We start from the raw sequence: 23,899 nt of genomic DNA on the forward strand, positions 1-23,899 counted from the left end.
ATGTGCCAGAAGACGCCCACGACGCCGCGGCGCAGATGGTCTCCAGGGGCACCCCTCTCAGGGCAGCCCAATATGTTGAGATGCTCCTTGTAGAGTGGCATCTCAGCCTGGTGGCAGGGGGCGGCCACTGGCCCCGTAAGCCTGTGAGATGGTAACGACAACCCAGTGGGGAAGCCACTGGTTAGAGGGCCTAACCTCCTTTAGTGCCGCCAGGGCAAACTCAAGAGTTGCTCCTCCTGCCGTATACAGGCAGTAGCCTTGATATACGCCCTTTGGGCACCCCCCGGGCACAGCAACTTCGATGTGCCGTACTCCTGAATATCAAAGCGTGCCAGCTGGGCAGGCTGATTGAAGTGAGTTTGTGGAAGGACCCCGGGCGGGAATGCCACATTTGCCCAAAGGGCAACGCCTGAGAGTCTCACCTCGGGCATGTATTGTTTATGGAGAGGACATGCAACTCCCCGACTCACTTCCCTGAGGCTATGGCAAGCAGAAATGCTGCCTTTATGGGCAGCCACCTAAGCCCCACCTGGGCCAGGGGCTCGAAGGGAGGAGGTGATAGGGCATCCGGCAGCAAGGGCAGGTCCCAAGCCGGAGCCCTCGGGGTGCAAGGGGGACGCTGCCGTAAAGCCCCTCTCATAAAGAGGGACACCGACCTGTGGCACCCCGCCGTGGCGCCGTCGACCCGAACATGTTGGGCAGAATCGCAGCCACATAAATTCAGAGTGGAGTGAGAACGTCCACTATCTAGAAGGGACTGTTGTCTAAGCAACAATGTACATGCTGTCCCCAAGGAACACGCACATTCTTGCCCCCCAGTTGGGGTAGAAAGTGGCCGGAGGAACTGAATATAAGGCACCCTCTTGCCCGGCCCACGTGGAAGTAGGCATCCCTCGGTTGGGAACCACTCCACCTGTGCGTATGCAGTAGTCAGCATATAGAATGGCAGCACCTTCAGGAATCTGTTGATTCCTCTGAGGTCCAAGATCGGGCGAAATCCGCCGACTTTCTTGCTCACGAGAAAGTATGCCGAGTAGAACCCCCTGGCTAAGCAGAGGGTCTTACTGGGTTGATTGCGCCCTTGGACAAAAGGACGGACAACTCTTGGCCCAGAGGTAGGGCCCCTGCCGGATCGCTGACGACTGTCAATTAGACCCAGCCGAAGGCTAGGGGCCGGAGCTGCGGTCCGTACCCCTGGGTTAAGGTGAAAACCACCCAAGGGACGGAAGTACAGACTGCCCAGAAACTGAGCTGCTGCTGGGAAAGCAGCCGCCGACCACCCCCGGGATTTCAGAGCCCAGCCCCCCGGACCCTGGAGCCTCTTGGGGGGTTCCGGTAATGCTCTGGGGCACGAGGCCGCCTGGAAGGCGGGCGACATGGGTCACGAAAGTCATTGGGAGGCGGTTGAGTGGGCCGCTAAGACCTCTGCAGACCACCCCTGTAATCCAGCGGCTGAGTGCGGCTGCTAGAGCGGCCCCTGGGCCTGCTGGGAGTGGGCACAGGTCTGCGAGGACCCGAGTGCTGCTGCCTGGTCTGCCTAGCTTGGGCGGCACACTCCAGTGCCTCCAGGGCAGCTGATCTAAACAGCTCCCCTGGCTCGACTGGTACGCGACGGAGGACTCTCCGTCAACCGGAGGAGGTGCGTCAGCCGAAGGAGGGGCGCCAACCGAAGGAGGGGCGCCAACCGAACGTCTCTAACTCAACACTGGTTGAGTTAGAGACGAACGCCAGATGCAGTGTAACCGGGAGCGGGTGCGGGAACACAGCCTTCACCGGCTACCTGCTGAACGGGAAGAGTAGAGCGGTGCTACTACTCGCCGAACAGAAAAAGGGATATAGCTACATCCGCATTACCGGTAGAGGGAGCGGGAGCGAGAGCACTGCCTTCACCTAGCTGGGTAAAATAAAGAAGCTAACAGTATACGCATGACGTTAGCCGAGCGGCTGATGCTAACGATCAAGCGAGATCAAGTGAAATAACACACATGTTTAAGACCAGATAACTAGCTTCTAAAGAATAGAATAGCACAGAGCCGTAGTTACAGCAGTAACCATGGCCAGGGCTCACACGGCATCTAACCGTAGTTACAGTCGTAACTCTGGCCAGTACTTGCACGGCTTGGATACTTACACAGCATAGAGCCGGTATTACAGTAGTAACTCTGGCCAGTACTTGCACGGCTTGGAACCGTAGTTACAGTAGTAACTATGGCCAGTACTTACACGGCATAGAGCCGTAGTTACGTTATTGCCTATGGCCAGTACGTGCACGGCTTGGAACCGTAGTTACAGTAGTAACTATGGCCAGTACTTACGGCTTAACCCCGTAGTTACAGTATTAACTATGGCCAGTACTTACACAGCTTGGAACCGTAGTTACAGTAGTAATTATGGCCAGTACTTACGGCTTAGAACCTTAGTTACAATAGTAACTGTGGCCGGTGCCTAAAAGTGTCAGCCAACGGCTGCCCACTAGACAATATAATATTGGGAGGATGAAATCCTCCTTAATGGCCATACATGCAGAGCACACGGCACACACAGTGAAGATTGTTCTCTGCATATCGTCCTAGTGCTAGGAGTCTAGTACTAGGAGCAGTAAATACAACGATATAGCGCTACTGCAACCATACCATGCGTTTACCGGGAGCAGCAGCGAGAGCACTGCCCTCACCGGCTGAGTTAAATAATGAAGCTTAACAGTACATGCAAGGTGTTAGCCAAGCGGCTGCTGCTAACAATCAAGCAACCAAGTCAGAACACAATGTTAAGACCAGATAATTAGCTTCTAAGAAGAGAACAGCCCGCATAGAACCGTGTCTGGTTACAGTAGTAACCGCACATGCCGAGCACACAGCACCCGCCGTGAAGATGTTCTCTGCATATCATCCTAGTGCTAGGAGTCTAGTACTAGGAGCAGTAATACAACGATCTAGCGCTACTGCAATCAAACCCTATGCTACAGGGAGCGGGAGCACTGCCCTGAGTTAATAGTTAAGCTCAACAGCAAGGTGTTAGCCAAGCGGCTGCTGCTAACAATCAAGCGACCAAGTCAGAACACAAATGTTAAGACCAGATAATATCTTCTAGAAAATAGAAAGTACTTACCTTACTTTCTGCATCTAAACGAAAAACGGGTTTAAAGTATGACACTCTTGGCTTTCCATACTAATACTCTTGCTGCTCCTCTTGCCGCTCCTCACACCGTGTATCGCTGCTCCTCTCCGCGCCTGTGCTCCCGGCGGAGATGTAAAGTGGATTAAACAGCCGGTGTAACGCGGTGGGATTACCTTCTCGACTCTGCTGTGCTGCTGTAGCTGAGGCCTGGTTTCACCTGCTCTGCTCTGCTCTGCTGTGCTGCTGTAGCTGAGGCCTGCTCCACCTTGCTCCGGGAACAGCGTGGATACTGTTGTGCTGGACTGGGAGAATGGCGGGTGTCGTGTTTCTGCTGTGCCTTTTCTTGGCTGTACTGGACAAGGAGAAGATCGCTAGTCGTCCTGAACAATCTACTGGATTCGGGTATGTTCTGCCGCCCGCAGTGGACATCCCCTGTACAGTTTCGGAGGTGTTGCACAAACAATTGCTGGTTGCACTGTCGCGGACATTCATTTCGGAAAATGTTTGTCTTTCTCACATGCCTGCCACGATGGTCCTTCAGAATTGTTTTTTAAACTCTAATCTCACTTTCGCGAAGTTTGCTGGTGACTCTAGATCAACTGACAATGTATGTGTGTTGATTAAGAGGAAAAGGTGCCTGGTATTTTTATTGTTGTTACTATCAGGAAATGTCCAGCCAAATCCAGGTCCACCTAGCAGTATTAGTCAAATAGCTACTCCTGCTAATTTTATATCTAGATCTGGGCTAGGTTTAATTCATTTAAATGTGCGTAGTCTGTTACCTAAATTAGATTTTGTCCGTATTTGGGCGAGTTCGACTGATGCTGATGTCATTGTCTTATCAGAAACGTGGCTAGATAAATCCATTTTGGCCTCTGACATTTACATAAATGGTTACAGTGTATATCGTACTGACCGGCCTAAAAAAGGTGGTGGCGTTGCCATTTATGTGAAAAATACGTTTTGTGTAACTAATATGGTTTCCAAATCTGTTAGTAAACAGCTAGAATTTTTAGCCGTGAATATTGAGGTAACAAAGGGTCAACAGCTCATGGTGGTGGGCTGCTACAGGGCTCCTTCGGCTGTCAAGGACTCTTTATCGTCTTTGGCAAAACTGTTATCGCAACTTTCCTACAAGGAAATAGTGCTGCTTGGTGATTTTAATTGGGACTGGTTAACTTCTGTGTCAGAGGATTTTAAAAACCTGTGTACCTCTTTGAATTTTACCCAGATTATAGACAGTCCTACTCGCCCAAATATTAAGTCCCCAAACAAATCCTCCTTAATTGATCTAATTTTAACAAATGTTCGACATAAATACTCATCTGTGGGAGTATTTGCTAATGATGTGAGTGACCACTGTGTTGTAGCCACAATTAGGGACACTAAGGTCCAAAAGATTAAACCACGTGTCATCACAAAGAGAGACAAAAAACACTTTGTGGAGCAGGGTTTTGTGCATGATCTGTTTGATTTTGATTGGGGTAGAATCAATCTGTGTGCTGATGTAGAAACTGCATGGTCTTATTTTTATCTTGGTTTTATGAAAATTATAGATAGACATGCACCTCTGCGTAAATTTAGAGTGAAGGGACGAAACAATCCCTGGTTTTCTGCTGAGCTGTCCAGTCTCCTTCATGAGAGAAATAATGCTTGGGCTAAGGCTAAGAAATCAGGCTCATAGGTAGAATGGCTACATTTTAGGCAGCTAAGAAATAGCTTCACATCCCAAATAAAAAGTGCTAAATCAAAGTACTATTTGTCGGTTACCACAGAAAACCTGAATAACCCTAGGAAATTTTGGAAAGCCATAAAATCGATTTCCACTGGTGATATCCCAAATGAGCTACCTCCGTGCCTTACCACAGCATCTGGCATTATATCAGACAGGGCTACTATGCTAAATTGTTTTAATAAGCATTTTGTATCTTGTGGCTCTCTGTTTTACTGTGTGGCTCCTGTGAACGCTCCAATCCTTGACTGTGAACAATGTGGTCTGGAAAACCCTTTCAGTTTTACTCCTTTAACTGTTGGTATTGTTCATGAAGCATTATCCAAGTTAGATCCTAGGAAACCGGCTGGCCCGGACAACGTAGAACCTTTCTTTTTAAAGATAGCTGCAGATTTTATTGCTCCACCTCTTACTTCTCTTTTTAACCTCTCCCTCAGCACGAACACAATTCCAAAAGTATGGAAGTCAGCTTATGTCCTGCCTTTACTGAAAGGAGGGGAGGCAACTATTTTAAATAACTATAGGCCTATCTCTAAATTGTCAGTTCTGGCTAAGGTTCTTGAACGCTTAGTGAGTGAACAAGTAAAGGAGTTTTTATGTATAAATGACATCCTGTCTAAACATCAGTCAGGATTCAGAAAGAATCACAGCACCATCACTGCCACGATGAAAGTGGTAAATGACATTACTAGCTCTGTTTATTGACCTTTCCAAAGCGTTTGACACTGTTGATCATCGCATCTTAAAGCAGAGGCTACTCAGTATTGGCATATCCAGCCTTGCAGTGGAGTGGTTTGTGAACTACCTCTCTGAACGGTCCCAATGTGTTCATTTTGATGGACTGTCTTCTGAATGGTTAAACATTTCTAATGGTGTACCACAAGGTTCTGTTTTAGGACCACTTTTATTCTCCATATATATTAACAGCGTAGGTGATAATGTGGATGAAGCTACTTTACATTTTTATGCGGATGATACTGTGATGTACTGTGCAGGTCCCTCCATTCAGGAGGCTGGTGTTAAATTACAGGCTGTTTTTTAACACTATTCAGACTCAGCTCTCTGAATTAAAGCTTCTTTTAAATGTGGATAAAACCAAGGTAATACTCTTTTCAAAAGCTAAAAAGACACCAGAGCCTGTTTTAGATATTGTAACTACGCAAGGAACAAAACTTGAAGTTGTTGCCTGTTACAAATACCTGGGTATCTGGCTTGATGATTGTCTCTCTTTTAAACTCCATGTCAATAACCTGCTTAAAAAACTGAGGGTTAGGCTGGGTTTCTTTTTCAGAAACAAGTCCTGTTTCTCGCTTGAGGCCAGGAAAAGGCTAGTCACTGTGACCTTTTTACCTGTGCTGGACTATGGGGATTTGTTGTATATGAATGCACCTGCCAATTACCTTAGCAAATTGGATGCTGCGTATCACAGCGCTCTGAGATTTGTCACAAATTGTAAAGCGCTTACACATCACTGTACACTGTATACCAAGGCAGGTTTACCATCACTCTCTGTACGGAGGCTCAGTCATGGTACACGTTTATCTATAAAGCTTTGTTGGGTAAACTCCCGTATTATATCTGCTCTCTGATAACACAGAGAGTTGCAAGCAGCTATTGTCTGAGGTCACATGATGTAGTCTTGTTAGATGTGCCAAGAGCAAGGACTGTCTTCGGTAAGACAGCTTTTATGTGCGCAGCTCCACTTGCTTGGAACAATCTTCAGCAAGAATTGAAACTGAGCAATCTCATTCCTCTGCATGTTTTTAAAGCTAGGGTAAATGAAATGCTTGCCGATACAATGGGCACTTGTAAATGTCTATAACTATGTATCCTGTAAATATAATGTATAATGTCCTTTATTGTTTTATGTTTCATGTGGAACCTATATGCTGCAGGTCTCCCTTGAAAAAGAGATCTATGATCTCAATGGGACCAATCTCAATAAATAAAGGTTTGAAATTAAATTAAATGAATGAGGGACGCAGCCAAAGCTGGGACTCAAATGCTAATGATAGCTCGGGCACAACGCCACAAGCAGAACTTTCAAAAGAGCATAAGGGCAACTTTATGGGAGAAGAAGCGGGAACACTGTCGTCACCAGAAAGTCTAAGCCACAAACAATAAGACGGTAATCAGGACAACTTGGCTGGGAGCGGGTGTGGAAACACAGCCATCACTAGCAACAAGCTGACACAAACCTGTCTGTCGAGGCTCTGCACAGCCGGCGCAGCTCCTGGAGGACGCGCTAACGACCCGTAGCCCCGACTGTCAGTCGCGAAGCTTCACGCGGCCAGCTGTTTGCAGAGAAATCCCTCAGATCAAACGTTCAAACCTGAACGCTGTAGGCTACGAAAACGTAGCCACGGTACCCTCGCGCAGCGAGAAGATGAAAGGAACAGATCCTCTGACAATACCGGCTGATATAGCCGGTGTCACGTGGGTCACAGGTGACTTTGTTGTTATTGGTACTCGAGCTGCGCATTCGCGCGATGGACATATCCAGTGCTAAAGCACCGCCTCTGGCGGTCAGTAGGGACGAAATAGAACTCTGCTTATTATCTAAAATACTCGCCACATCATTCACCACTTTCATTGTGGCAGTGATGGTGCTATGTTGCTTTCTGAAGCCTGACTGTTAGACAGGATGTCATTTGTACATAAAAACACCTTTACCTGTTCACTCACGAAGCGTTCAAGAACCTTAGTCAGAACTGACAACTTAGAGATTGGCCTATAGTTATTTAATAAGGTGGCCTCCCCTCCTTTTAACAAAGGCAGGACATACGCTGACTTCCACAATTTTGGAATTGTGTTAGTGCTGAGGGAGAGGTTAAAAAGAGTAGTAAGAGGTGGAGCAATAAAATCTGCAGCTATCTTTAAAAAGAAAGGTTCTAAGTTGTCCGGGCCAGCCGGTTTCTTAGAATCTAGCTTGGTTAAAGCTTCACGAACAACATCAACAGTAAAAGGGGTAAAACTAAAAGGGTTTTCCAACACACGTTTTTGGAAGAATTTAAAACAACGTAAACAACACAATGGTATAATTCCACAAGTGGTGATAGGATGATATGGTGATACACTCTCTTGTACAGTAGGTGGCGGTATGCACCTTAAAGCTGTTTGCAATCCGCCAAAAACGAGAGAAGAAGAAGAAGCAGAAGAACCTGGATCCATGTGTTGTCTCGTCGCTACGGTTCTCTCTCTCTCTCTCTCTGTGTTCCTGAGAAAGTGTGTGTGAGCTCCAGCTCTCCTGATCCATCATCTGTGTGTCTGGACAAACCTCCGAATGGACTGTGTGCTCTTTTTTCTGGAGCGTTTACCTCGGACTACAGGAGCTAGCTTAGCATGCTAGCTGGAAACACGTTAGCAACACTCGTCAGATTGAGAGTTTGATGCAGAGAGAAACGGTGTGTTTAACGGAGTCTGCAGGAAAAGGTGATCTAGGAAACATGAGTAAAGTCCAAATGCTGCTGTCGTTGAAGAAGCAGCGACTCACTGCTGCTAATGAAGAGATGTTTGCTCTGTTTGAACAAACAATAGCAGAGCTCGAGGAGGAGCTGTTTCTTTCCAAAGAGGAGAACAAGAGACTCCAGAAACTACTGGACGCTGTTTTACTGCCTCAGCTTCGGATCCACAGAGCAGGTCTGTTCCCTTTACTCTTAATTAACACTTTACACTCTTCAGTAGCACTTTATTATCACATTAATAACACTTTAGACCCTTTATCAGCACTTGCTGCAGGTAGCAGATCCTGAAGTAAAAGTACAAACACCACACTGTGAAAACTCTAATGTACTTTATTATAATAATTAAAATGTATTACGGAAGAGCAAACCTACCAAAATAAATATATTTATAAAAATGCATACATTGAATAATATGCCATTTAATGTACTGATTTAAATATGACCCATGCATGTGGGCACTAGTTAATGTGACATACATTGATACTTTAGTTTTAATGTGCTTCTTTATTCACCTTTTCTTTTTAAATGTGTAAAAACAAATACTTTGGATTAATTCAAATTGCGGGAGAATAATTCATAAAGAAATCAATGAATAAATATTAGGGATGCTCCGATCGATCGGCCATCATCGATATCGGCCGATGCTCACTCTCTACCGATCGATCGGGCTCTCTAAAAATACCGATCGCGAGAGCCGATCGCATGATGTAAAATGATGACGAAAAATACATGACACTTTTCTCAAAACAAGCTCACCAAAATGGCTTCACCAGTCTGGCAGTATTTCAAGGTGTCCAAAAAGGACAACAAAATAGTGGTAGCCTATGCAACGTGTGTGAAGCAGAAATCCTGCAGCTCCACCCGCTGTGACGGACCGGTGAGCGGAGCGAAACACACACTAACGGCCCCTACACACGGCGGCGTGCGTTGCCGCTTGGCGGTGGGCGTGTCTTGATCTTGGGGAGTCAACGCGAGCAACGCGACCAACAACCAATTACATGAATGTCCTGCCCCGGACATACAAAGCAAAAAAGCCCGGTTCTTCTATCCACTCTAGCCAAAATGGATGCCGGTTTGGTAGCAAGGGTGGCATTGGTATATGCATTGTATCTCAGTGGCGACGTTGTGTGCGTCGCTGTTGGGTACATCCGATACTCCGAAAACATCTGCAACGGTGAGAATACCATGTTCTGGTCCAAGAGCTCCGTCTGGATGACGAACTGTTTCACCAGTACTTCAGGATGAGCAAAGGCCATTTCGACGAGTTGCTCTGCAAAGTGGGTCCACTGAAAACAAAGGCGGACACCAGTATGCGTTTGTCAATCGGACCCGACGAGCGACTCACCATCTGCCTACGGTATGTTTAGTGTATTTCTACTTCTTTAATCTGACTCTGTATAGAAAGAGAGAGTGCATGCCATTGACGAATGGAGTCTGTGATTTATTTCAGATGGATAACATTAATTAAGATAGCTAGGTTAACACAGTATTGCTCCCCTGTGTGTGGGGTCTGTGTGTGCGTGGTCTGTGTGTGTGGGGCGTGTGGGGTCTGTGTGTGTGGGGCGTATGTGTGTCTGGTCTGGGTGTATCTGTGTGTGTGTGGGGCGTGTGTTGTGTGTGTGGGGTCTGTGTGTGTGTGTGTGGGGGTCTGTGTGGGGCGTGTGTGTGTTTGTGGGGTGTGCGTGGTCTGTGTGTGTGGGGCGTGTGGGGTCTGTGTGTGTGGGGCGTATGTGTGTCTGGTCTGGGTGTATCTGTGTGTGTGGGGCGTGTGTGGGGCGTGTGTGGGGCGTGTGTGGGGTGTGTGCGTGGGGCGTGTGTGTCTGGTCTGGGTGTATCTGTGTGTTGTGTGTGTGTGTGGGGTCTGCGTGGGGTGTTTGTGGGGTCTGTGTGTGTGTGGGGGGTCTGAAATTGTTTTATTTTTTAAATCATGTATATTACTTTTTTCTCAGGTACCTGGCAACCGGTGACTCTTACAGGACCATAGCATTCAGCTATCGGGTTGGTCATATAACAGTGGCTGTCATCGTCAAGGAGGTTGCGGGCGCCATCTGGACCGCCCTGGTCGAGGAGACCATGCCGGTACCACAGACGGAGGACTGGAGAGCCATCGCTGCTGAGTTCCAGGAGCGCTGGAACTTTCCGAATTGCGTTGGTGCCATAGATGGGAAGCACGTGGTGATCCCGGCTCCGACAAATTCTGGGTCCCTGTATTTCAACTACAAGTCCACCCACTCCTTGGTACTGCTGGCTGTAGTGGATGCCCAGTACCTCTTCAGGGTAGGGGATGCCCAGTACCTCTTCAGGGTAGTGGATGTTGGAGGCTTTGGAAGGAGCCGCGACAGTGGGAGCCTGAGGAATTCCGCTTTTGGAGAGGGCCTCCGAGATGGCAGTCTGCAGCTACCACCTGACACCGTCATCCCAGGAGCAGAGCGGCTCGGCCTTCTTTCCCATGTCTTCGTTGGAGATGAAGCTTTCCCGCTGCTGGACAACCTGCTGCGTCCGTTCCCTGGACGCCAGATCACACGCGAGAGGAGGATATACAACTACCGCTTCAGCCGGGCCAGGTTGGTGGTTGAATGTGCGTTTGACATCCTCTCATCTCGGTGGAGAATGTTCCGGCGTGTCATCACCACCAGCCCGGAGGTAACAGAGTTGTGTGTGAAGGCCGCCTGTGTGTTGCACAACTTCCTCCGCAGGAAGACGATAGGAAGGAAATCACGCACACCTGTCGAGGAGTCCACGGATGAAGCTCCAGATACTCCCTGCGTGATGTACCGAGGATGGGCTCCAACAACGCCACACGCAGATAGCTCCAACTGCGGGACACCTTCTGCTCCTATTTCAATGAGGAGGGTGCAGTGCCATGTAGGGCTGTGCAATTAATCGTATTTTAATCGTATTTTAATCGCGATTACGATTATGGCTTGCGACAATTATGAAAACAGCATAATTGACAAAATACGATTATTTTGCTGGGTGCGCTTTCGCCCCTCCCTAAAAGCCCACTCGGCTACGTGGGAGTGACATGTGTTGTGAGTGTTCAGCGCGAGCGAAGATGTCAGAACAAGAGCAGCAACTCGTTAAAAAGAAGGGTAAAACTATTTGCAAGTACTTTGCCATTACATTTCACATCGCTAAAGATATGTGCCCAGTTAGCACTGTTAGCAACCAGGGCTTTAAGCAACGTGTCAACACGTTGGACAAGCGTTACGCGATGCCGTGTCGGTATTATTTCAGCAGGTCTGCGCTGCCTGCACTATATGACAAATGCCGTGGGGAAGTTGAGAGATGTGGCTTCAGCTGACTACTTTGCCACCACAACAGACCTATGGTCTAGCCCAGGGGTGCCCAACCAGTCGATCGCGAGATGTGTCTACAAATAGAACAACAATATTCTGTTTATCGTTAATGTCCTGTAACATAATCTTCCTGTGCCAGAATAATTCACTTGAACGCATCAAAGCTTTGTGATTGGCCGGCGTCACCCCATGTGTCGGGCGTGGCTGAGGGTCTTCAGTACAGGTGGCTTGTCACCTGCCTGCGCTCATCTCTGAAACCAGACTATGTAAACAGGCAGTTTGTTGCAAAACATCTTTAAGAGATGACATGAGCAGCCCTAACAGCATTTGCCATGGTGGCCTAAACATTTTTATTTGCTCTTAAATTGTAGTTCAACATTTATTTCCTGTTACTTCTGGACCATGACGGTTGGCCAGCCTTCAACGTTTAACTGAGTGGAATATGTTGAATATGTTTTACCAACATGTTGGCTATATGTTAAGGAGTTATCAGTAGGTTGTGACAGTGCACTGCATCATATTTGATTTAATTTATTTTTGGTCTAATTTATTTGTATTTATCATATTAATAATATATGGTGAGTTGGGTCGAGTGGCGGGGGAAGCCTCTGGATAGACCTGGTAAGCCCAAACGTGTAGTTCGGGTGAACTGGGAACGTCTGGAGTAGGCCCAAGTTCAGGAGGCCTTCAACTCACACCTCCGGCGGAGCTTTTCGGGCATTCCTGTGGAGGTTGGGGACATTGAACCAGAGTGGTCGGTGTTCAAAGCCTCTATTGCCGAAGCCGCGGCGGGGAGCTGTGGTCTCAAGGTCCTAGGTGCCTCAAGGGGCGGTAACCCTCGAACCTCCTGGTGGACACCGGTGGTCAGGGAAGCCGTCCGACTGAAGAAGGAGGCCTTCAGGGATTTGTTATCCCGGGGGACTCCCGAGGCAGTTGCAAGGTACCGACAGGCCCGAAGGGCAGCAGCCTCATCCGTGGCCGAGGCAAAGCAGCCGGTGTGGGAGAAGTTCGGAGAAGACATGGAGAAGGACTTTCGAGCGGCACCAAAGTTGTTCTGGAAAACTGTGCGACACCTCAGGAGGGGGAAGCAGGGAACCATCCAAGCTGTGTACAGTAAGGATGGGACGTTGTTGACCTCAACTGACGGTCTGCAGTTCGGTGGACTAAGGATTGCACCACTGCTTTTTGCAGATGATGTGGTTCTGATGGCTTCATCGGTCTGCGACCTTCAGCACTCACTGGATCGGTTCGCAACCGAGTGTGAAGCGGCTGGGATGAGGATCAGCACCTCCAAATCTGAGGCCATGGTTCTCAGCAGGAAACCGATGGATTGTCCACTCCAAGTAGGGAATGAGTCCTTACCCCAAGTGAAGGAGTTCAAGTATCTCGGGGTCTTGTTCTCGAGTGAGGGATCAATGGAGCGTGAGATGGGCCGGAGAATCGGAGCAGCGGGAGCGGTACTGCAGTCGCTTTACCGCACCGTTGTGACGAAAAGGGAGCTGAGCCAGAAGGCAAAGCTCTCTGTCTACCGGGCCATTTTCGTTCCTACCCTCACCTATGGTCATGAAGGATGGGTCATGACCGAAAGAACGAGATCGCGGATACAAGCGGCCGAGATGGGTTTCCTCCGCCGGGTGGCTGGTGTCTCCCTTAGAGATAAGGTGAGAAGTTCGGTCATCAGGGAGGGACTCGGAGTTGAGCCGCTCCTCCTTCGCGTCGAAAGAAGCCAGTTGAGGTGGTTCGGGCACCTAGTTAGGATGCCACCTGGGCGCCTCCCTAGGGAGGTGTTCCAGGCACGTCCAGCTGGGAAGAGACCAAGGGGTAGACCTAGGACCAGGCGGAGGGATTATATCTCTTCGCTGGCCTGGGAGCGCCTTGGGATCCCCCAGTCAGAGCTGGTTGATGTCGCCAGGGAAAAGAAAGTTTGGGGCTCTCCGCTGGAACTGCTACCCCCGCGACCCGACCACGGATAAGCGGGAGAAGATGGATGGATGGATGGATATTAATAATATATGTTTAGTATGGTTTTGGAAGTGCGCTCCAACATATTTGTTGATCTTGTTTATTGGTAAAATATTATTTGTTTTATAGTTCAATAAATGGTCAATGAATAATCGTCAAAATAATCATGATATCAATTATTGACCCAAATAATCGTGATTATGATTTTTGCCATAATCGCACAGCCCTAGTGCCATGGCAGCAGAATGTGGTGTAGGGTCACCATGGCTCTTTTAAGAGCCTCCAAACCAAAAGCTCTTTTAAGAGCTACCCATATTTTCTTTAAAAAGCAAATATTCCAAATGAGCCATTTCAAAATAAAACATTCCTTATAAACATGTTTCTTGAATTGATATTATGATATTGCTAACAACCTTTTTCCTTCAGCCCTGTTTTTACTGATAAACCACTCCTAATTAGTGCGAATGCTGTTTACAGCATTCACACTATAGTACTTCAAAACTTTATACTTCCCCTTATTATTTCAGCCAATACTTTGGCTCTCCATAACTTCAGCTTATTTTCAGCTACAGAAACCATTCAAATATTAAACTATTCAGCCTGTTCAGGAATCGATGGGAAACCTTCAACTTTCTCAAAATATTTCATACTTTTTGAAATATTCAGCTTTTTAAACTATATTTTTTACATTGAAGTCAATGGGAAGAGCCTTCAAATCAGCCAATACTTTAGCTCTCCATAACTTCAGCTTACTTTCAGCTACAGAAACCATTCAAATATTAAACTATTCAGCCTTTTCAGCAATTGATAAGAAACCTTCAACTTTTTCAAAAATATTTCATACTTTTTGAAATATTCAGCTTTTTAAACTATATTGTTAACATTGAAGTCAATGGGAGATGCCTTCAAATCCTGTTTTCCTACACTTTGTGCCAAATGCATCTCCTTCCACATAATTTCAGCCAGACCCTTCATTCCAACTTTCAAATGACCACAAGACCTTCAGCTATTCAAACTTGACTTTTACTTTTGATATCTTTTAAACATTCTGAGATATTGAATTGGATGGAGCAGCTCGTTAACTCTAGAGTGCTTTGATCTCAAAACAGAGTGCAGGACAGCTCAAAATTCTCCCCCAAAAATGTTTTAAACTTGCCATACTTCCCAAACCCTACACTCCTTAGACATATTTTTTCATGGAAAACGTAGGAAAACCTCTCCTAGGTTGGAAAATTAAGAAAAAATATTAGACAAAATGCCTCTTCAGGGTATGAAGTGACAAAAAGCTCAGTGACACTAGCTCCCAATTGATTCCCTTGTTAAATTGTTCCAGATCTTTCTTCAGAGCAGAGAGAAGTACACTTTAGACAAACTGCTCCCATCTCCACATTGTACACACACAACCCCAAAAAATACATATATCAGTTCATTGGGGTTCCCTGATGCTGACAGTCCGCTCATTTTTTGATAAGAGCCATAGTTTTGTAACAGGTGGCAAAATTGTCAGATATAATCCTCAATGCATTCTTATGGGACTCAGTGCTGCAGTTGGTTGTCATGGTGTTGCTGCGCAGATTGGAGCCACACACACGTGAGTGACATCATCAGAGCATACTCCCTCTCTCTCTCTCTCACACACAGACACACACACACACACACACACACACACACACACACACACACACACACACACACACACTCTCTCTCTGACACAGACACACGCACTCTCTCTCACACACACACACACACACACTTTCTCTCTCTCACACACACACAGACACACACACACACACTCTCTCTCTCTCACACTGACACAGACACACACTCTCTCTCTCACATATACACACAAACTATCTCTCTCACACACAGACACACACACACACACACACACACACACACACTCTCACTCACTCACACACACACACACACACACACACACACCACACACACACACACACACACACACACACACACACACACACACACACACACACACTGTTTAAGCTGATGACCTTGTTCTGCTGTCTCCTACTGAACAAGGACTACAACAACAGCTGGACATAGTAGACCAGTACTGTAAGAACTTGGCCCTGGCAGTCAATATGAAAAAAACTAATGTCATGGTTTTCCAAAAACGCCCCAGATGTCAGGAGAACAAATCGATAGTTACGGCTGTAACTACGGTTCTATGAGTCCCGGATGACCGCCAGAGGCGGTGCTTTAAGCACTGGATATGTCCATCGCGCGGAAGCGCAGCTCGAGTACCAATAACAACAAAATCACCTGTGACCCACGTGACACCGGCTATATCAGCCGGTGTCGTCAGAGGATCTATTCCCAGAATCTTCTCGCGAGCACACAAAAATGCTCAGTGACGGGGAACTCTGGCAGTCATCCGGGACTCAGAGAACCGTAGTTACAGCCGTAACTATCGTTCTATTTCATCCCTACTGACCGCCAGAGGCGGTGCTTTAAGCACTGGATGACTTATACCAACAATGTCATGAAGAATCCAAGCCCTTGCTCACCACTGGAAGCAGCGGAGCTCGGCAAAAGGACCACGCCCAAAGAATGAGGAGTGGCGACATTGACCTGATGACAACTGGAGAATGTGCCAGAAGACGCCCACGACGCTGCGGCGCAGATAGTCTCCAGGGGCACCCCTCTCAGGGCAGCCCAATATGTTGAGATGCTCCTTGTAGAGTGGTATCTCAGCCTGATGGCAGGGGGCGGCCACTGGCCCTGTAAGCCTGTGAGATGGTATCGACAACCCAGTGGGGCAGCCACTGGTTAGAGGGCATAACCTCCTTTAGTCGGCCCGCTAGCAGCTCCTACACCGGGCCCGGGCTGAAGGGCCAAGAGGCGACTTCATCATGCCCCTATCGGCAGCTAGGCGATCCACTTTAGAGGACAGCCTGTTTCTAGTCCTTATATTGGGGGGAGCACACATAGCCATCGCTCCCTCAAGTCGCCGGGAACGGCCGAATTGATCTGGAGGAGGATGTGACAAGGAGAGGTGTCTGTTGGCTGCTGGCAGACGTTCCACCTCAGTGATTCTAGCCACTCTGAGCACCCGAGGCATGCAGCTACAGCTCATACAGGCGTTTACCGTGAGAACCTCCCTCAGATGCTCAATTTCGTCCCCACTGACCGCCAGAGGCGGCCCGAGGCAGGAGGGGCAGTGGTCGTGGCCGTCCTCGGGCTCAAGAGAAGCCATACAGGCGCTACATGAATGAACCATTCTGTAGGTAGCCAGATGCAGCGTAGCCGGGAGCGGGTGCGGGAACACAGCCTTCACCCGCTACCTGCTTAATGGAAAGAGTAGAGCGTTGCTGCTACTCGCCGAACAGAAAGAGGGATGTAATTACACCCACGTTACCGGCAGAGGGAGCGAGAGCACTGCCTTCACCTGGCTGGATTAATAAACACGGCAGTTCAGCGTCTACCAGGAGCGGGGGCGAGAACACTGCCGGCTGAGTTAGAGACGAATGCCAGATGCGGCATAACCGGGAGCGGGTGCGGGAACACAGCCTTCACCCGCTACCTGCTTAACGGAAAAACAGGGCAGTTCCGCGTCTACCAGGAGCGGGGGCGAGAACACTACCTTCACTGGTTGAGTTAGAGACGAATGCCAGATGCAGCGTAACCGGGAGCAGGAACACAGCCTTCACCAGCTACCTGCTTAACGGAGAAACAAGGCAGTTCCGCGTCTACCAGGAGCGGGGGCGAGAACACTGCCTTCACTGGTTGAGTTAGAAACGAATGCCAGATGCAGCGCAACCGGGAGCGGGTGCGGGAACGGGAACACAGCCTTCACCAGCTACCCGTAGTTACAGCAGTAACCATGGCCAGGGCTCACACGGCATATAACCGTAGTTACAGTAGTAACTCTGGCCAGTACTTGCACGGCTTGGAACCGTAGTTACAGTAGTAACTATGGCCAGTACTTACATGGCTTAGAACCGTAGTTACAGTAGTAACTATGGCCAGTACTTACACAGCATAGAGCCATAGTTACGGTATTGACTATGGCCAGTACTTGCACAGCTTGGAACCGTAGTTACAGTAGTAACTATGGCCAGTACTTACGGCTTAAACCCTTAGTTACAGTATTAACTATGGCCAGTACTTACACAGCCTAGAGCCGTAGTTACGGTATTGACTATGGCCAGTACTTACACGGCTTGGAACCGTAGTTACAGTAGTAATTATGGCCAGTACTTACGGCTTAGAACCTTAGTTACAGTAGTAACTGTGGCCGGTGCCTAAAAGTGTCAGCCAACGGCTGCCCACTAGACAATATAATATTGGGAGGATGAAATCCTCCTTAATGGCCATACATGCACAGCACACGGCACACACAGTGAAGATTGTTCTCGGCATATCGTCCTAGTGCTAGGAGTCTAGTACTAGGAGCAGTAAATACAACGATATAGCGCTACTGCAACCATACCATGCGTTTACCGGGAGCAGCAGCGAGAGCACTGCCCTCATCGGCTGAGTTAAATAATGAAGCTTAACAGTACATGCAAGGTGTTAGCCAAGCGGCTGCTGCTAACAATCAAGCAACCAAGTCAGAACACAATGTTAAGACCAGATAATTAGCTTCTAAGAAAGAACAGCCCGCATAGAACCGTAGGCCATGGTTACAGTAGTAACCGCACATGCAGAGCACACAGCACCCGCAGTGAAGATGTTCTCTGTAGAGATGTCCCGATCCGATCACGTGATCGGGGATCGGAGCCGATCCCGTGATTTTCCAAAAATCGGGGATCGGGAGAAAAAAATCGGGGATCGGGTTTTTTTTTTTTTATATATAAAATATGTCTTTTAATGTAATGTTACAAAACAAAAATGACCATGTTCACGTCTTAAAGTCATCCTGAGGACTTAGTTTAAAATTACACAACATCATGTATGTGTTGCTTCTGTTGGGCTTGTTTTCATAGACCTGGTTGCTTATTTCTCTGAAATCTGGCAACAGAGTGGGCGCAGTGTCTAATAGTAGCAGTAAGCTAACGAGAGGCTACGTTCAGCTGGTGACTCGGGACAGAGAAAATGTCAGGAGTTTGGAAGTATTATAAAATTGAAAGCGAAGGCAGTGTAACAGCCAGATGCAATGTTTGCAAGGCAGAGGTTCCGCGTGGTGGAAAGAACAGAGCTACGCTCAACACGACCAATCTAATACGCTACCTGAGAAACAAACACCGACAACAACACGGCGAGTACACAGCGGCCACTCAGGTAACGGCACTGAAACAACCAACACTTTCAGAGTCTTTTAAAAGGAAAGAGAAACTGCCCCAGAACAGTGAAAAGGCCAAACAATAACAGCCAAGATAGCTGAATTTGTCGCGTTGGATGACCAGCAGTTATCTGTTACCTTTTTTTTCTCTTAATGCATTGCATAAAGATCGGATCGGGAAAAATCGGTATCGGCAGATTGTCAAAATCAATGATCGGAATCGGATCGGGAGCAAAAAAAGGTGATCGGGACATCCCTAGTTCTCTGCATATCATCCTAGTGCTAGGAGTCTAGTACTAGGAGCAGTAATTCAACGATCTAGCGCTACTGCAATCAAACCCCACCAGAAAGTCTAAGCCACAAAAAATAAGACGGCAATCAGGACAATTTGGCTGGGAGAGGGTGCGGGAACACAGCCATCACCAGCAACAAGCTGACACAAACCTGTCTGTCGAGGCTCTGCACAGCGCACAGCCGGCCACAGCTCCTGGAGGACGCGTTAACGACCCGTAGCTCCGACTGTCAGTCGCGACGCTGCACACGGCCAGCTGCTTGCAGAGAAATCCCTCAGATCAAACGTTCAAACCTGAACGCTGTAGGCTACAAAAATGTAGCCACGGTGCCCTCGCGCAGCGAGAAGATGAAAGGAACAGATCCTCTGACGACACCGGCTAATATAGCCGGTGTCACGTGGGTCACAGGTGACTTTGTTGGTATTGGTACTCGAGCTGCGCATGCGCGCGATGGACATATCCAGTGCTTAAAGCACCGCCTCTGGCGGTCAGTAGGGACGAAATAGAAACCATTTTACCATAAATAATCATATCATCGAACATAGTATGAGTTATACCTACCTCGGTTTAACCATAACAGCATCGGGAAGTTTCAACATGGCTGTAAATGCACTCAAAGAAAAATAATGTAATAATTATGTTGGTTGTTGTTTGTGGAAGCTCCAGTGAATGAGACCCATTAACTGAGTTTTAAACATCACTTTAAATGGAATGTTTCCATAGGCCCCGCCCACTTGATCTGATCGGCGATCGGTATCGGCCGATGCTGATTCCGGCGATTGGCGATCAGCCCCAAAATTGGCTATCGGAGCATCCCTAATAAATATGTTCAATAATAAATTAAACACATCTAGGTGAACTAGTACAAAGGTCATTAAATAATTAAAACATTGATATAATTAATGTACAATCGCATCAATCAATTATTGCCAACATGTATTTATAATATATTCTGTATACACATCTTCTCTTTCGAAGTTTTTTATTTATTTAAATTGGTTCTACTTTCTATATTTATACTGAAGACATCAAAACTATAAAAGAACACATTAAAGGTAGGGGTAGGTAATTTTGGAGAAACCAGCTCGAGTGCACTAGAATTTGAAAATACACAACCGGAGAAATCTGCCACTTCCTTACAGAGCCCCTCCTCCAACACACACGAACGTGCACATGACCAATGAGGGCACGAGATAAGTTTGTGCACAGATGGAAGGCTGACAGGCAGGTAGGCCATCCAGTTACTTTAGCCGGCTCAGATGATTGGTCGTGCTTTTTACAGTACTACGGCTTCCACAGATGACATTTTTTATGGATTTGTTGTCAAAGCACTTAAGATATTCATTGCTATCGGGATGCATTCCATGGAATATAACAAAAAGTGTATCTCGAGCCGGTTTCTCAAACGTACCTACCCCACCTTTAACTATAATTATTCTAGTTAACAAAAAAGTGTTAACAATCCAGAATATGATTCATATTTTGCTGGCTACTGCAGAATGCTGTGGTAGCCATGCTGGTTAAGGGTGCCTTGAACTCTGAATAAATCACCTACAGTGACACCAGTAAAGTATAAGTAACTCTTGCTCTTCCTTTCCCGGGGGGGTCCTCATGAGAGCCAGTCTCATCATAGCGTTTTGCGACTGCACTTGAGGATATATATATACATTCAAGGTTCTTGAGAGGTGCTGTATATAAAAAACACAATATTTGAACATTTAGCAGGTTCCCTCATCTATAATCATTTATACAAGCACAACTTTGAACATGTACAGCAGTAAAATGCAAGATACAAAATAATCAAACAACATAAATTAAACAGACAGGGAACATTTTACTGCACCATCATTACTGTTACATAAGGAGGTGCCGTCAAATGTTATGTTAATACTTGCCTACTTTTACTTAAATAAGGTTTGAATGCAGGATTTTAATTTGTAACGGAGTATTTTCATTCTAAACTGTATAGGCGTAGTGTATCTGTGAACAATCCCAAATACAATTCATTGTTTACATTGCGGCTAGTGCTACGCCTGAAGAAAAAACCCTTTTACATTTCCCAAGGGTTCCCTGGGTTTTTTTTCACGACACTGTGTCTCAGGGGATCTAAATATTTAAGAACCTATAAATGTGTTATACTAGATTAACGGGAATAATCTCAGCTAATTGACGATACAAACCATTTTTACCAAACCAAATCACAAGTCTCATAAGAAGCATCTAAATGACCCCTTAGCGAAAAATGCTAACGGACATTGGCACAGAACTCAAGATAAAATTACCCTTATTACTTATCGTAGCTGCACATACAAGATATCCGATTAAAGCTGAGGTTCCACAGATATTTAGGTATATAGTATCATCACTGAGTGATCCGAACTCGCGACAGGGGAAGCAAACACAGACATCACAACACATACTTTTACGTAGCTTTTAGGGAGATCGTCTCACCGTAGCTGTCAATCTGATCAAAAGACGTGTTCAATGGCATTACAACGAGAAAAAAACGCGGCTGAATCGGTTAATCCATAGGTTTTTAATGTCTCTGTATAAAAAATATATTTCATTTATAATCCATAATTCAATTTGTATGTAAAAATCGGAGAGCAAAAGTTAGCTGCTAATGGTAGCCACCAGAGTGGCTGCTGCTTCCGGTCTTGGCTATGTGGCAGTCTAACACACAGACATTACCAAATAAGGACTATGTGGGAGTTCCCCTTGATTCCATTGGCTCTAACGGTTAGAAAGAGATGTCACATGTCAAAATCCAGCAAGTACAGAGATATGGAAAATCCACCCAAATGGCCCCAGAAGAGGTTTTTTTTGCTAAATCTGTCTTAAAAAGGTCAAATATCACTTGTTTTGCATCAATCTTGATACAGGGTACTTATCAGGGATGCACCGAAAATTCGGCCACCGAAAATTATCGGCCGAAAATGGTTAAAAAGGCCCTTTCGGCTTTCGGCCGAAAGGGTTTTAGCACCGAAAAAATATCACCGAATGTCAGAACAGGCAACCTAACGTGTTGTTGTGATGACGTAATAAAGACGCGGCGAGGCAGGGACCATGCTCACGGCTGGCTCACAGTCAACATGTCTGCCGCTTGGAGATACTTCACAATATCAGATAAAGAGTCGCGGATTGCGATTTGCAAAACGTGTTCAGCTGACATTTCTCGAGGGGGTGTAACTTCAAAGACTTTCAGCACTTCGGGATTACTCCATCACCTGAAATCTAAACACCCGGACCAATATACGGAGTATGATGAAATCACCAGCGCACAGAAAAAAAAAGTCCTTCCCAGCACCCCGACTCCTTCTGTGGCGGACCTTTTTGAAAAGATTAAAAAGTTTCCCAGTGATGGTCCTAAGGCAAAGGGCATTACTCGGAAGTTAATGGAATGCATCGCCATGGACGATCAACCGTTTTCTGTCGTACAGGACGTTGGATTTCGTAGGCTTATTGAGCATATTGAGCCACGTTATTCCTTGCCTAGCAGACGACACTTAGCAGACGTGTGCTTACCTGAACTGTACAATGTCGTTGCTAATCACATCCATGAGCTCTTGGCTACAGATATTACAGCCATCAGCTTCACGACAGACATATGGAGCTCAGACGTAAGCATCACCAGTATGCTCAGTCTAACTGCACAATGGATCGACAAGGATTTTAAACTGCAAAAGATTCTGCTGCATTCGCAAGAGTTTAGGGGGTCTCATACAGCACAGTCCATCTCGTTGACATTCGCCAATATGTTCGACACATGGCATATCGACCGACCTAAAGTGCACGCAATAGTCACTGATAACGCACGAAATATAACTAAAGCTATAGAAGAATGCAATCTGAGTGGAATACGCTGCATGGCCCACACTCTGCAATTAGCTGTGAACGAGGGAGTGTTGGCTCAACGCAGCGTAAAAGATCTGTTGGCCATAAGCAGAAAGATTGTTGGTCACTTCAAACACTCTCAACTGGCCTATTCTCGCATTGAGCCAATACAAGATGAGCTTGGAGTAACAACAAAACGGTTCCAACAAGATGTGAGTACACGGTGGAACAGTACATATTATATGCTGGAAAGCCTCTTTGCTCAAAAGCGAACCTTGGCTACATACAGCGCAGATCATGATCTCCCCGCATCATTCACTCCAAACCAGTGGATCTTAATGGAGAACATTCTCTCCATTCTTGCCCCATTCGAACAGCTAACTAGAGAGATTAGCTCATCTGACGCATCGGTGGCAGACGTCATCCCTTTAAATGCGGCTCTAAAGCGTCTTCTAAGGAAAGAGGTTGAAACGGACCGTGGAGTAAAAACTATGAAAAGTACACTCTTGGAGTCTGTCAACACACGTTTTGCTGATATCTACTCTGATCCCCTGTACTGTATCGCGACTGTACTTGACCCGCGATATAAAGACAATTATTTTGATGCGGGGAAAAAGCAAAGCGCACGAGACATGATCCAGGCTGTGTTGGATAAGGAGAACCCACGAGAGGAGGCTGCTGCGCACAGCACAGGAGACGTGACGCAGACCACAGAAAAAAGGGCTCGTCTGTCTACAGCAGAGGAGGAGGAGGAGGAGAGGGGGCAACCACCCTCGTTGTCTGATATGTTCAACGAGATCATGGAAGAGAATACTACCCCAAATAGGTAGGCTACTCTGTTCTGACTTGGTTACTTACTGTACTATGTGCTACTGAATGTGATATTTATTAGTACTGTATGTGCTATGTAATATGCTCTTGATCTTGTAATTTCTTTTGACATGTCAGATGAT

General features: G+C 46.7%; 1 protein-coding gene across 1 annotated transcript in view; it reads left to right on the plus strand.

The window, feature by feature from the left end:
- Window positions 1–8,451: 8,451 nt before the first annotated feature.
- LOC139435385 (zinc finger and SCAN domain-containing protein 22-like) overlaps window positions 8,452–23,899 on the plus strand; it is an 18,071-nt gene continuing 2,623 nt past the window's right edge. The window contains exon 1 of the mRNA XM_071206031.1: window positions 8,452–8,488. The gene's annotated coding sequence lies outside the window, so the exon portion shown is untranslated. The remainder of the gene's footprint in view (window positions 8,489–23,899) is intronic.

This window comes from Pseudochaenichthys georgianus, chromosome 16, assembly GCF_902827115.2.
Source record: "Pseudochaenichthys georgianus chromosome 16, fPseGeo1.2, whole genome shotgun sequence".
NCBI classification, from domain to species: Eukaryota; Metazoa; Chordata; class Actinopteri; order Perciformes; family Channichthyidae; genus Pseudochaenichthys; species Pseudochaenichthys georgianus.